This window comes from Hyperolius riggenbachi, chromosome 7 (assembly GCF_040937935.1).
Source record: "Hyperolius riggenbachi isolate aHypRig1 chromosome 7, aHypRig1.pri, whole genome shotgun sequence".
Taxonomy (NCBI): Eukaryota; Metazoa; Chordata; class Amphibia; order Anura; family Hyperoliidae; genus Hyperolius; species Hyperolius riggenbachi.
Window position 1 is genome coordinate 112,834,376 of NC_090652.1, and position 13,388 is coordinate 112,847,763.

Sequence of the window (13,388 nt, forward strand, 5' to 3'; positions counted from 1 at the left end):
GCTGCTGCCAACTTCAAAGAACCTTTGCCTGGGAATGACCTGGTATAAATCCCAGGGGTCTCTCATATTCCATAAACTGCTATATGTATCATATTTTCTGTGTTGCCAGGCTGGCAGACCCTCCAAACTAACAGAGCAGGTAGGGCCCTGCCTGGCGTTGGTTCTGAGCGCATTTCAGAACCTTCTGAGGTAAAGACTGCCCGTTAGGCAGTTCAACAGTGCCCTAATGGTACCACAGGGGTCCCACCCCTCATGTTTGGTATCAGACTGCTGGGTACATCGAGGCAGACCTGAAAATATTAGTAAATCTGCCCTGACCTGTACGGTTCTGTGAGATAGAGCCCATATATGGTTAAGGCATGATTTCTGGTCTCCAGGACAAGGGCAGGACTCATCTCATGTTCTAAGGGGGTGTGTGGGCCCGCCCTCACTTCCTCCTACTGAATCAGGGGCATAAGAATGGGAGAGGAGCCAAAACTCAGAGTCCTCCACACTGAAACATCTTGCACTCATCAGATGCCAGCTTGAGGATATGCTGGCATCCACCTGGTCTGCACTCTGAACTCTGGACTTTGAAACCAAGGACTTTATGATTCTTCCCACAATAAGGACATCTTTCCAGGAACTAAGTATTTTTCTCCCTTCTTTTATTTTTCATACTGGCTATTACTGTTTTCATAATTGTTGATTTTCATAATTGTCTGTACATATTAATTATTTATATTGCGTGAATAAACGACTTTTCCCAAGTCATTCACTGTTTCGCTACCCTGCTTATCAGCACACACAGAAATGATCCCAGGTCTCTGAAGATACGCTACTGTTTGTTTGTTGTTGGCTAGACAGAATATCGTGTGTTTAACCGTTTTATTCGCAGGATTAGTCAGTCAGTTAGTGGGCCCCACGGTCCCATAGTAACCGCGGTGGTGGCAGTTTACTCTGAACCAGTAGGTGACGTTGTAATCACCCGTGTCTCACAGGCTCCCTTCTGAGTTGTCTGCGGCTAATTCTTAACGGTTCCTGCGCATTGACTGCGACCAGAGTTCGCACGATCTGTGCGCTGGCACCGTTTAGAAGGCTAAGTGCGGTCAGCCACTGAGGGCTCTTGTGACAATAATCATGAGAATTTTTTACAATAGTGGAACACATTAGTTGGCGAAAGGTCGCTACTCATGCGTAATAATATGTATATTTTTTCAGTAAAGCCAATGAAAGTAGGACCAAATTACATACTAGTTGCCACGATGGTGCAGGATAGTAGTGTCTGTGGTCACTTCCAGGGCGATCATGAGGCCTGAAGTAAGTGGCAATCGCCAGGGTAATACTATACATTTGTAATTGTTGATAAAGCCAATCGAAGTAGGACCAAATTAATTTCAGCCTCTGTATGAGAGAGAGGCCATAAGAATTGGGCAATTACCTGTCGAAAAAATATTTGAATTTCAGCCTCTCTATGAGACAGAGGCCATTAAAATTGGGCAATTACCTGTTGAATAAATATCTGAATTTCAGTCTTTTAATAAGACAGAGGCCATAAGAATTGGGCAATTACCTGCCGAAAAAATATTTGAATTTCAGCCTCTGTATGAGACAGATACCTGAAGTAACTTGCACCTGCCAGGATAAGAGTACACATTTTTTGTTTGGTTAAAGCCAATCAATGTAAGACCAAATGACATACTGGGTGCCGTGGTGGTGCAGGATAACTGTGCCTGTGGCCAGGGTGGACACGATTCCTAAAGTAACTGGGAAGTGCCAGGGTAATACTATTAATTTTTTGTTTGGTTAAAGCCAATCAATGTAAGACCAAATGACATACTGGGTGCTGTGGTGGTGCAAGTCAGGATAGCTGTGCTTGTGGCCAGGGCGGACATGGCCATACAAATTGGGTGCCTGCCAGGGTAATAATATTCATTTTTGTTTGGGTAAAGCCAATTGATGTAGGACCAAATGACATACTGGGTGCCGTGGTGGTGCAGGATAACTGTGCCTGTGGCCAGGGTGGACACGATTCCTAAAGTAACTGGGAAGTGCCAGGGTAATACTATTAATTTTTTGTTTGGGTAAAGCCAATTGATGTAGGACTAAATTACATACTGGATGTTGATGATACGATCAGCCGAAAAGTAAAATACACCCAAATACACCATAATACACTTTAACATAGAAAATTTGAATAAATGATTATTCTTTTCTAACCCCTTTCACCCCTACCCCATAGTTACTAAAATAAAACTCTTATAAACAATAAAATAAAAAAAAATACCTCATTTAAAAAAATACTACATAAATTGTTACTTTTCTTTGTTCAGCCAGTCTAGTACTGCTAGAAGTGACCAGGCGCGGTGTCGGGCTGACCCCTGGTGACGCCACGCTCTGCTGTACCCTACGACCTCTCCCTGCTTCCAGTTTCTACTCTTTTCTTCCCTCATCCAGGCTCTGTCTCTTTCTCTGAACTCTCCTCCTCCTTTTCCTCTCTTGTGGGCACCCAGGAAACATCTATCACCACATCATCATCAGCCTCAGCGCTTAGAGTTGCAAGCTCACAGTAGGCTATAGTAGCAGGGACATTACACATGTGGAGACCTGGGGACTCTCATATGAGTGTCTGCCATGCTCCTCTCATTCATCTGATGCCAACAGTGCCTGCATGTCACTGTTGTCCATCAATGCTTGGGGAAATAGCTCCTTTGAACAATCCAATTAATTTGGAGCGTCTTCTGTGGTGGTGGAAGTGGTGTTGCGGTTGATTACAGAAGAGGAGGATGAGGAGGAGGGCGCGGGAAGATTGGCAGCAGAAAAGGTAGAACAGGTGGAATGCTGAATGAGCCAATCAACCACCTCTTCTACACTCTGGGAACTAATCGCTTTCTTCTGCAGAAGATCATACAGTATATTCCACGGTCACGAGATGACACGCCACCATGACCCCTAGTACCTCTGCACTCTGGCCGCCCTCTGCCTGTCATGTTTGTTGTAGTGAGTGACCAGCCAAGAGGTATTGTCACAAATTTATTATTTGTATTACACATTGAGATCACAGATAACGCACAGTATGGTTGTGCTGTGGGCGGAGAAAAGGCTTCCTCTGCATCACTCTCGCATACAGCATCTCCTTGTGTAAAGTGCACCGAATGGTTGAACGATGCACAGTGACTCCATCTGCAGCACAATTGTTATGATCGCTTCTGCAGCGTTTACTGCTGACTGCAGTGGTATTGCAAACCAAACAGTTCTAATGTCATTACATGCATTTGCTTGCATAGTTTGGTTTGCACTTAAACTAGTTGCTGATTCCATCTGCAGTCGCTCTGAAGTTAATGACAGTTTAATATGCTTTTGTGTAAACAAACATTGTCTGCTGCAGTGGAGGGGCGGTCCCTTTCCTGCAGGCTGCATATCATTGTCTGCCTTTTCCTGCTATCAGCCTGTGATTAATTACCATTCACTTGTGTGGGAATCTGCAGGTCTGCTCCCATTGGATGACCTCAGTATAAAGAACTGCTTCCTGCAATGCCTCATGGGCTACCATAGTCTCAGATTGTATCTGTTACTCTGCTCTTGCCCCACCTCGTTCCTGGTCCGTGTGGACTGCGCTGACTCCTGCGAAGGGGTCAGCGAGTCCTCCTAGTTCTGCTCTTGTTCTAGAAGTTGCTACTTGCTTGTCTTGTGTCATATATTGGTTCATCGCCAATATATACGCATACTTGCGCATTTTGTTATTTTCCTTGTATTTGTGTTATGTTGATATATCAGTGTCGCTGATATATACGTACACGAACTGTTTATTTCCTGTGTTCAGTTAGTCAGTTTTCCAGCACGTTTTGGTAGTTTGCGCGTACCGTGAACTCCCGTGCTGAGCTAGTTATCCTGTTCCTGGTCCTGTTTGTGGATTGCGTTCATCTCTGCGAAGAGATAGCGAATCCTTCTGAGTCCTGTTCCCTGTATTACTCCAGTCTTAGTCAGAGTTCCTGCTTATGTCATATATCGGTTCATTGCCGATATATACATATGTTTGTCAGACGTTACAAATAGTTTCATTGATAGCTGTAATTGTAATACGCTAGGAAATCATACTTATTGTATATTTATCTGTGTTACGTTCATCTATCTCGATCCTGCTATTTTCTGGCTATCCTGTCCTGTCTTTGTGAGGCACGCCATCGCCGCAACGCATTGGCTGCCTCATTCCAGTCTGTCTGGTTTTGGACGCTTGCTGTCGCTAAGTAGTCGCTAGCTAGCAAGCGTTCATTCTGTCTACCTGTCCTGATCTCTTCAGTCCTGGTTTATGCGCTCAGCGCTACTTTGCGCTGAGACGTTATTACGAAAGTGTTGTTTGTGGCTGTTCGGATCTGCACCGGCTCTGTGCACCACAATCTCCTATTGGAGTCAGTCCTCTCCTCCACTAAACTGGGGATATCCTGATCCCTTGTGCTGGTGTGTGTACCTCCTTCACGTCAGCTTATGTGTTGTATGCTGACTGTGGAGATTACACCTCCAAGCTTAACATTATGGTAGCCCCATTACCAATCCCCATTGTGGGGGGGGTTCCCAGCAAAAATGACACTGTTTGTTATGGTTCCTGTTCCTTTAAGAAATTTGAGAAGCTCAATTCTGAAACAGAAAATGAGTTTTTTTCTGAATGTGCCAGGTTCCTGGCCAATCCTGAGCTCCAGGCTACTCCTGTTTCAACGTGGGCCCCCCAGCTAGTTTATGTTTTATTTAAGGGAAGATTGTTTCAGTGGGCCTACGATGTCTTGGATCATACCAATTTAAAAGAAAGACCACTGGAATTTCTAGCGTTTGTGATCCATAACTGGCTGCGCAAAACCGATTTGCCTAGCGCTTTTGATAAGCTCCTGGCAGCTTGTCAATCAGCTGCTCCTTCTACTGCCTACAAAAATAATCAGCAAGCAGATAATTGTTCTGATAACTTTTCTTCTGCTAAGGCAGCAGGGTCTAAAGCCAAACGTAAACGCTCCAAAAGAAAAGCGTTACAATCAGCGGAGTCGTTGCCCTTGGCGACTGCGCATCAGATCTGTAATGAGACTCCGCCAGTAGCAGATAATGAAATTCAGTCACCATTCAGGGGAGTCAAATGGACCTATGAAACTACTAATGAACTTTCATTGCTAGCCAGGGAAAATAAAAGTTCTTGTTTAAATGAATTATCCGAATATGATTATGAAGATATATTACAGAGTATTGAACAGATCAATTTATTCGTGCAGCAAGGGAAATTTGCATACACTACAGTTCAACACTTGCTACAGGTATTGGAAATCCTTAGGAATAAGAAATCGGCCAATTACCTGCTAAATAACCCAATGTATGTTTCTGCCACTAACACATTTGCAAACTATGATCAGCCGGAATGCTCAGCTGTTAAATATGCATGGGATCCTCCATTTGAGAAAGGAGAGATGGAAGCTCTGGTCTATGAATGGAAGAAAGATGCAAGTTCATTTTGTCAGTTTTACAGTGCAAAAAGTGAATTAGTATTGAATGCATGCATTAAGTCTGCCTATAACCTAATAAAAACTGGTGTGTGTGGGTATGACTTTGTGGCTCCATTGATCGATGTGTGGAGAATGATTCTTGACGATTTTTATGCGATTCAATCAGTTGATACCAGGGAAGACACACTGTCAAGTGGAGATTGTTCCACTTCCTCAGTTCCTGAGGACTCGCCTGCTTCAGCACCTTTGGCTGATTCAGCGAGTGATTCAGAGCTCCTTTTGTGTGAAATTGAAGTTCCTGTAATTCCACCCTGTACCATGGATAACTCAGTGTTACTTCCCAGTAAGACAGAAATTACTAATACTTCCTTAATCTTGCCCTGCACAAATTTCTCAGCAGAGGACCCAGAGGTCCTGCTGACTTTTGAGTCCAGCCTAGCCAGTACTCATGACTCTTTGTTTAGTGAAACAGACACCAGAAAAATCTTGCCTGTCTCTGCAAACATTTCTGCAGAAATCACCTGTGTTAATAAAGTTCAACTCCTGTCTGATCCAGCAGATGCCAATAGATGCACTACATCAGTTTCTGAGTCCCAGCAATCCTGTCCAGAAATCTCAGAACCCCAGCATCTGAATTTTCCAATTTCACAATTGAATGGTGATTTAGATGCGCAAACATTGTGTTTTGATCTTCCTGTTTCTACACCTCGCTCTAGTTTCATGAATAACTCAGAGCGTCTGCTATGTGAGTCCGAAATCGCAGAATTATTACCGTGTTCAGAAAATGTTCCAGTGAACTTGCCCTGTACCATGAATTGTGCAGTAGATCTCTCCAATGAAACTCAGGTCACAGAGTCATTATGCTGTCCAGCAGGTGCTTCCATGGTTTTGCCCTGCAGTGTGGACTGTTCGGTGATCCTGTCCAGTGAAGCTGTGGTCGCAGAGTCTTATGCTTCACCCAGTACTTTGGATACTTCAAACCCTCTAGCAGAACAGTCTGAGGCACTGCTTACCTCAGTTGGTGTTGCAGTAATATTCACTTGTCTAGCAGCTGTTTTGGAATTACAGTCTGCTCTAATAAAACTTGATGAATTTCTGCCCAGCGAAGCAGAAGCCATTGAAATGTTGTCCTCGTCAGCAAGTGTGTTAGATACCTTGCCCTGTACACAGTCTGATTTAACCAATGTTGTTGAGTCCCTCTCCAGTGTTGTAACAGCCGAGGAACTCCAGCCCTGTCCTCTGAATGTTTCAAAAGTCTTGCCCTGTAACATGGATAATTCTGACTCGCTGGAAAAAATAATAGAAATCTCAGAATTTCAGTCCGGGTTAATGAGTGTTTCTGAAACCCAGCCCTGTATCCTGGAAAATTCTGGTTCTCTGGCCGGTGTGGCAGAAGTTCCTGAGTCCCCTTCCTGTCCAGTGAGTTACTCAGTTTTGCCTAGTTCAGTGGGGATTGCTGCAATATTGACTTGTTTTGCAGCCCTTCATGAGCTCCAGTCCAGTGTATTTGATGAGTCTCTGTCTAGTCCAGAAGAAGTTATGGGAACCCTGTCTAGTTCGGTGCATACATCAGAAGATTTGTCCTGTCTTGTAAATGCCCCTGAACATGATTTGTTAATAACTTTGCTGGAATCAGAGACATCTAAGTCTGATCCTGCATTTTTTAGTGAGAATCCAGTAACTGTGAAGTCTAGTCATGATGATTTTTTTTTGCCCAGTCCTGGTTTCGGTCCTACCTTGACTGACTTTGAGGTTTGCAGTTCCTTGACATGCCCAGAAGTCTCTCTTGTGCCGGTGTGCCCAGATGTGCTTCGTATGCCAGAGTGCCCAAGTGTGTCTGTGTTGGCGTGCTCACACGCTTCCCTAGTGGAGACATGTTCTGATGTTGCCAGTTGGCCTGCATGCCCGGAGATGGTTCTGGTCCCTAAAAACCCTGATCTTGATGTTTGTCCTTGTGACCCTGACTCTAGAGTTGCCCTGGGTTCCATAGGGGTTCTTGATGGTTCTCCATGTGAGCCTAAGGGGCGTTCTGACCTGTGGGGATCTCTTTGGAGCTTCCAAGTGTTCTGGGAGATCTCTAAGGAAACTTGTCCTGGTTCAACGGTGGGTTTTGTGTTGGTGGGGACAGTTCCGGTGGGCATTGCAAAGGCTTTGGCGTTTTTGGACAGTCCCGGGAAGGCGGTGGGTATCGCTCAGAGAGTTTCTGGGGGCTTTTCTCTGGAAGTCGTGGTTCTGATGGGTATCACACTGAGGCTTGTAGTGCTGACGGGCATGGTTCGGTAGGTTCTGGTTCCAATTGGTCTAGTTTTGGTGAGACTGATTTGGGAATTTGGTTTTGTCGGACGGATCCGACCTTCATGAATTTTCAGTCAGATCAGTTTGCTGGATTTCCCACTTCTGATTTTTTGGTTTGGGTGGTTCAGGAGAAATATGTCAGTTTTCATAGGCGTCCAGAGGCCGCGTTTAAGGGAGGGGGTACTGTTATGATCGCTTCTGCAGCGTTTACTGCTGACTGCAGTGGTATTGCAAACCAAACAGTTCTAATGTCATTACATGCATTTGCTTGCATAGTTTGGTTTGCACTTAAACTAGTTGCTGATTCCATCTGCAGTCGCTCTGAAGTTAATGACAGTTTAATATGCTTTTGTGTAAACAAACATTGTCTGCTGCAGTGGAGGGGCGGTCCCTTTCCTGCAGGCTGCATATCATTGTCTGCCTTTTCCTGCTATCAGCCTGTGATTAATTACCATTCACTTGTGTGGGAATCTGCAGGTCTGCTCCCATTGGATGACCTCAGTATAAAGAACTGCTTCCTGCAATGCCTCATGGGCTACCATAGTCTCAGATTGTATCTGTTACTCTGCTCGTGCCCCACCTCGTTCCTGGTCCGTGTGGACTGCGCTGACTCCTGCGAAGGGGTCAGCGAGTCCTCCTAGTTCTGCTCTTGTTCTAGAAGTTGCTACTTGCTTGTCTTGTGTCATATATTGGTTCATCGCCAATATATACGCATACTTGCGCATTTTGTTATTTTCCTTGTATTTGTGTTATGTTGATATATCAGTGTCGCTGATATATACGTACACGAACTGTTTATTTCCTGTGTTCAGTTAGTCAGTTTTCCAGCACGTTTTGGTAGTTTGCGCGTACCGTGAACTCCCGTGCTGAGCTAGTTATCCTGTTCCTGGTCCTGTTTGTGGATTGCGTTCATCTCTGCGAAGAGATAGCGAATCCTTCTGAGTCCTGTTCCCTGTATTACTCCAGTCTTAGTCAGAGTTCCTGCTTATGTCATATATCGGTTCATTGCCGATATATACATATGTTTGTCAGACGTTACAAATAGTTTCATTGATAGCTGTAATTGTAATACGCTAGGAAATCATACTTATTGTATATTTATCTGTGTTACGTTCATCTATCTCGATCCTGCTATTTTCTGGCTATCCTGTCCTGTCTTTGTGAGGCACGCCATCGCCGCAACGCATTGGCTGCCTCATTCCAGTCTGTCTGGTTTTGGACGCTTGCTGTCGCTAAGTAGTCGCTAGCTAGCAAGCGTTCATTCTGTCTACCTGTCCTGATCTCCTCAGTCCTGGTTTATGCGCTCAGCGCTACTTTGCGCTGAGACGTTATTACGAAAGTGTTGTTTGTGGCTGTTCGGATCTGCACCGGCTCTGTGCACCACAATCTCCTATTGGAGTCAGTCCTCTCCTCCACTAAACTGGGGATATCCTGATCCCTTGTGCTGGTGTGTGTACCTCCTTCACGTCAGCTTATGTGTTGTATGCTGACTGTGGAGATTACACCTCCAAGCTTAACAACAATGATGTTTTAGGTCTTAGGTGCTGGTCTGTGGAATGACTCTGACTGTTCTCACCATTCATCGCTTCTGTCTATCTGAGATTTTTCTTGGTCTGCCACTTCGAGCCTTAAATTGAACTGAGCCTGTGGTCTTCCATTTCCTCAATATGTTCCTAACTGTGGAAACAGACAGCTGAAATCTATGAGACAGCTTTCTGTATCCTTCCCCTAAGCCAAGATGGTGAACAATCTTTGTCTTCAGGTGATTTGTGAGTTGTTTTGAGATATTTAGGTCCGACTCTACTACAGGTCAACCCCAATTAACTTCATTTCATTTAAATATCACTGTGTGTGTCTCCCATATGATATATTTAACTGACATTTTTTATCGTAACAACCAACAATTTATACAGGAAAATCATGAAAATTAACAAGGATGCCCAAACGTTCGCATCCAACTGTATATATAGTATATATATTTTTTTTCTCTCTCTATGATTAGGAGATAAAGACAGGATCTAAATATCTGTATCATAACTTCAGCGACAGTGGTATTATCTTTAAGGACACGTGTATCACTAAGTTCTGCCTCGGAGAAGATACCTTTCATGGTTAACAAAGCATGAGGTGTGAAAAAATAAAACTTCAAGTCTGAGATCCAATTAAAAGTGCACACACACTTAAAGCGGTATCGTCACCATAAAAATCAAATTTCAACAGCAACTGGTCTGAGTGTATTAAGTGATAAAGATGCTAATCCTGCATTCAAAACTTTCAAAACTTTTTCTGCTGTTATGTTTTGGAGTTATCACATACTTAAGGAACACTGGCCCTTTAGTAGTCGTGCCAAAGAATTGCATGCTGGGGGTTCTTTTTATCTATAATCTATTCCTCCTCTTCCCTTTATTTCCCTGCCAGCTTCTTATCTGAAACCTAATCCCCTACTCACTTGTGTTTACAAGCAAGGCTGAGGTGACTTAGCGATTGGAGGAGACAAGAAAAAAAGTAAAGGGGAGAAATGACATCACGAGTTAGCCTTAACTGTGGGCAAAAGACATGGCCCCCACCAGGAACAGAATTCTCGTAATTTACTATATAGCATTCACTGAAATCAAAACATGGACAGTATAATACATGTGTTATGTAAGTAGATCAAGTATTTATCTACTTATATATGTGTTTTTTTCCCCCTGGTATAGTATGGCTGATCCTACCGCTTTAACAACTGATGTTACCCATTGGGGATTGGGACCTGTTCTTCTTGGGTGACATCACTGGACTGGCCTGTACAGACGTGTGTCCGCTGCTTATCTAACAATTTGTTCTGTTTGCTATGCAAGGCGGGTTGGCAGAGAGATGACGGAGTGGTGTGTGCGTGATGTCACATGGCGGGTGTCAGAGTGGCCTCTGGCCCTCGCTCAGCCAAGTTGATCCGCCGGCTGGGTCGCTTGACAATCGGCCGTTGCTGGTCGTGGGCCTCTGTACTCACGTCTCACTATCGGCTGAAGTGGTCGTTATCGGCCACCTTGGCCAACTTTAGCCAGGGGTGTGTACAAGGCTTTAAACTCACTCCATGGCACCAAAGCACTTATTCAGTTCAGTTTTCTTCTAGGTGTTGTTTTCACACCTTATTGATAAAGTGCCTTTAAGCCACCAGAAAGCAAGAAAATACTCAAAATTATTCTGACAGTATTTTTTTGCATCTACTTTTTGATACTTTTTCAGTTGCAGAGTGCTGAAAAGTTATTTCAAAGTGGACTTGTAACTTTAAAATCGCCCCCTGGGGGGTAGTTACCTCAAGAGGGGAAAGCCTCTGGATCCTATCGAGGATTCCCCCATCCTCCTCCGCCCCATGGTGGTAGCGCTAGCGGACCCTGAGTGGCGGCCATGTAAATATTTACCTTCCTGGGTTCAGCGCAGGCGCAGTAGTGGTTTTCCGCTCGGGGTCAGGCGGAAATTGCCAATCCCGATTGGATCCATTCTACTGCGTAGGCACAATTTGCCTGCACAGTAGAGTGACCTGATTGGGATTAGCTATTTCCGCCTGACCCCGGTCCCCGAGTGGAGAGCCGCTGCTGCACCTGCGCTGGAGCCGAGGAAGGTAAATATTGAAGGCACTACTGCACCTGCGCCACAGCCAACTATCCTTGTTGGCTGTGGTTTTGGGGGCCCAGCGCTGCCACCGTGGGATGGAGGAAGACAGGGGCAGCCTCAATAGGATCCAAAGGCTTCCCCCTCCTGAGGTAAGTACCCCCAGGGGGCATTTTTGAAGTTACAGGTCCTCTTTAAACAGAAGTGAATGTATCAAACAAAACATAGTCCAAATAGCACAGTATCTGTGATCAGCATCATCAGGCTCAGTGACATTTTAACCTTTACTAGAGTGCATTTAAGTATTTTTGGCATGATATTTTGCCTTGCCAGTTTAAATGATAACTTTTGAACGTGATTTTTGCAGTGTGACCTTCCGTGGGGATTCTGTAGAGTATCAACTTTTGTTCTATTACACTGCAATTTTTCTACATATAAAATTATCCTGGAGCTCAGCTGTGGTTTAAAAATTACAATCACAATAAAAACAATTTTTAAAGTGTACCCGAGGTGACATGTGACATGATGAGATAAACATGTGTATGTACAGTACTAAACATATTAATAACCAGGGTGTTTTACTTGTTTTATTTTGCTGCCTGAAATATTTATTTTTAAGGCTGGAAATGACAGCTTCTGTCTTGTCAGAACCTTGTCAGGAATATAGTAAACATCACTGATAAGCAAATTACAACCATAAAAGTTTTTTGTGGCAAAATACATTTTCTACATATTTCTGAGAGCAGATGGAGAGAGAAAGGGTTAATATAGTTTATGTATTTTCATTTAGGGACACTTAATAGACTGCAACTGAGCAGATACAACAAAACATTCAATCTACTTTCTAAATGTTTAAATATAAAATAAAATCCTGGGATGTCTTAAAAAGTCATTTTTAGGAGTAGGAGGATAAATATAATTGTTTATCTGATCAGTTTATTTTCACCTCGGGTTCACTTTAAGTAAAAATAATTTTTTTTTAGTTCTTTGTCACCTACTTTTTTGGTACATTTTCAATTGCAGAGTCCTTTAAAGTTATTTTAAACAGCAGATGAAAAATTATCTCCTAGGAGAAAAGTAGAAAGTCTTCCAAGTGAATTATATCAGGCCCATTATTTATTTAACCAAGACCAAGTCAAAAAATGCAGAAGCAGTGTATAACAATTACACCCTTAATACTTTCATAAGAACTACAAAGGTAAGTAGCAGCCAGGTGCAATTGATAATCAGCAAGCATGACCTGACCACCTCTATGAACGCATTATTTTGGTAGTATGCTGGTCTGGAGGATTCATTTACAGTATGTATTAACACAGTGCCGAGGAGAAAAGACATCAGCAACAAATGAGAAGTAATAGTTGCAGCTCATCAGTTTAGGAAGGTTTATAAGGCCATTAAAAAAAGTGCATCATTCTACAGTGAGGCAGTTTATTTTAAAGTGGAAACCATTCAAATTAGTAACCTATTTTCACAGGAATGGATGTAAAAATGAACAAGTATGGCTTGTTTGGAAAAGTTTCCAGGAAAAAACCTATTCTCTCTTATGCTGGGTATTCACGGCTCGCTTTTGCCACTTGATTCTCCCGCTTGATCGTCTCACCGCTCGATTCTGCAGTCAATTCCCTTATCTTCAGCTCGTTTTTCTTTCCATTGATTGCAATGCGGAATCGAGCGGCGAAACGATCAGGTGGGATATCGGACATTATCGGAAATTATCTATCGAGCCATCTTAACCACTTAACGACCGCCTAACGCCGTCCGAGCGGCCTTTCCATGCTAGTTCACGGAGGGTGTCTCCGTGAACAGTGTGCGAGCTGCCGGTCGCGGCTCGCACATGTAATGTAAACACGCGGGGAAGAAATCCCCGCTGTTTACATCATACGGCGCTGCTGCGCAGCAGCGCCGTAAGGCAGATCGGCGATCCCCGGCCTCTGATTGGCCCTAATGTGGAAAAAAGGTGGTAAGTCTGATCGCCCAGCCTCATTGCTGATCTGTGCTGTGGGCTGTAGAGCCCACGCTGCACAGATCAGCCAAATCACCCCT

The 13,388-nt window shown here is 43.8% G+C and overlaps 1 protein-coding gene across 5 annotated transcripts in view; it reads left to right on the forward strand.

Moving 5' to 3' along the window:
- The window catches only part of LOC137524540 (uncharacterized), a 226,400-nt gene that overhangs the window by 130,534 nt on the left and 82,478 nt on the right, over positions 1-13,388 (forward strand). The window lies entirely within an intron of this gene.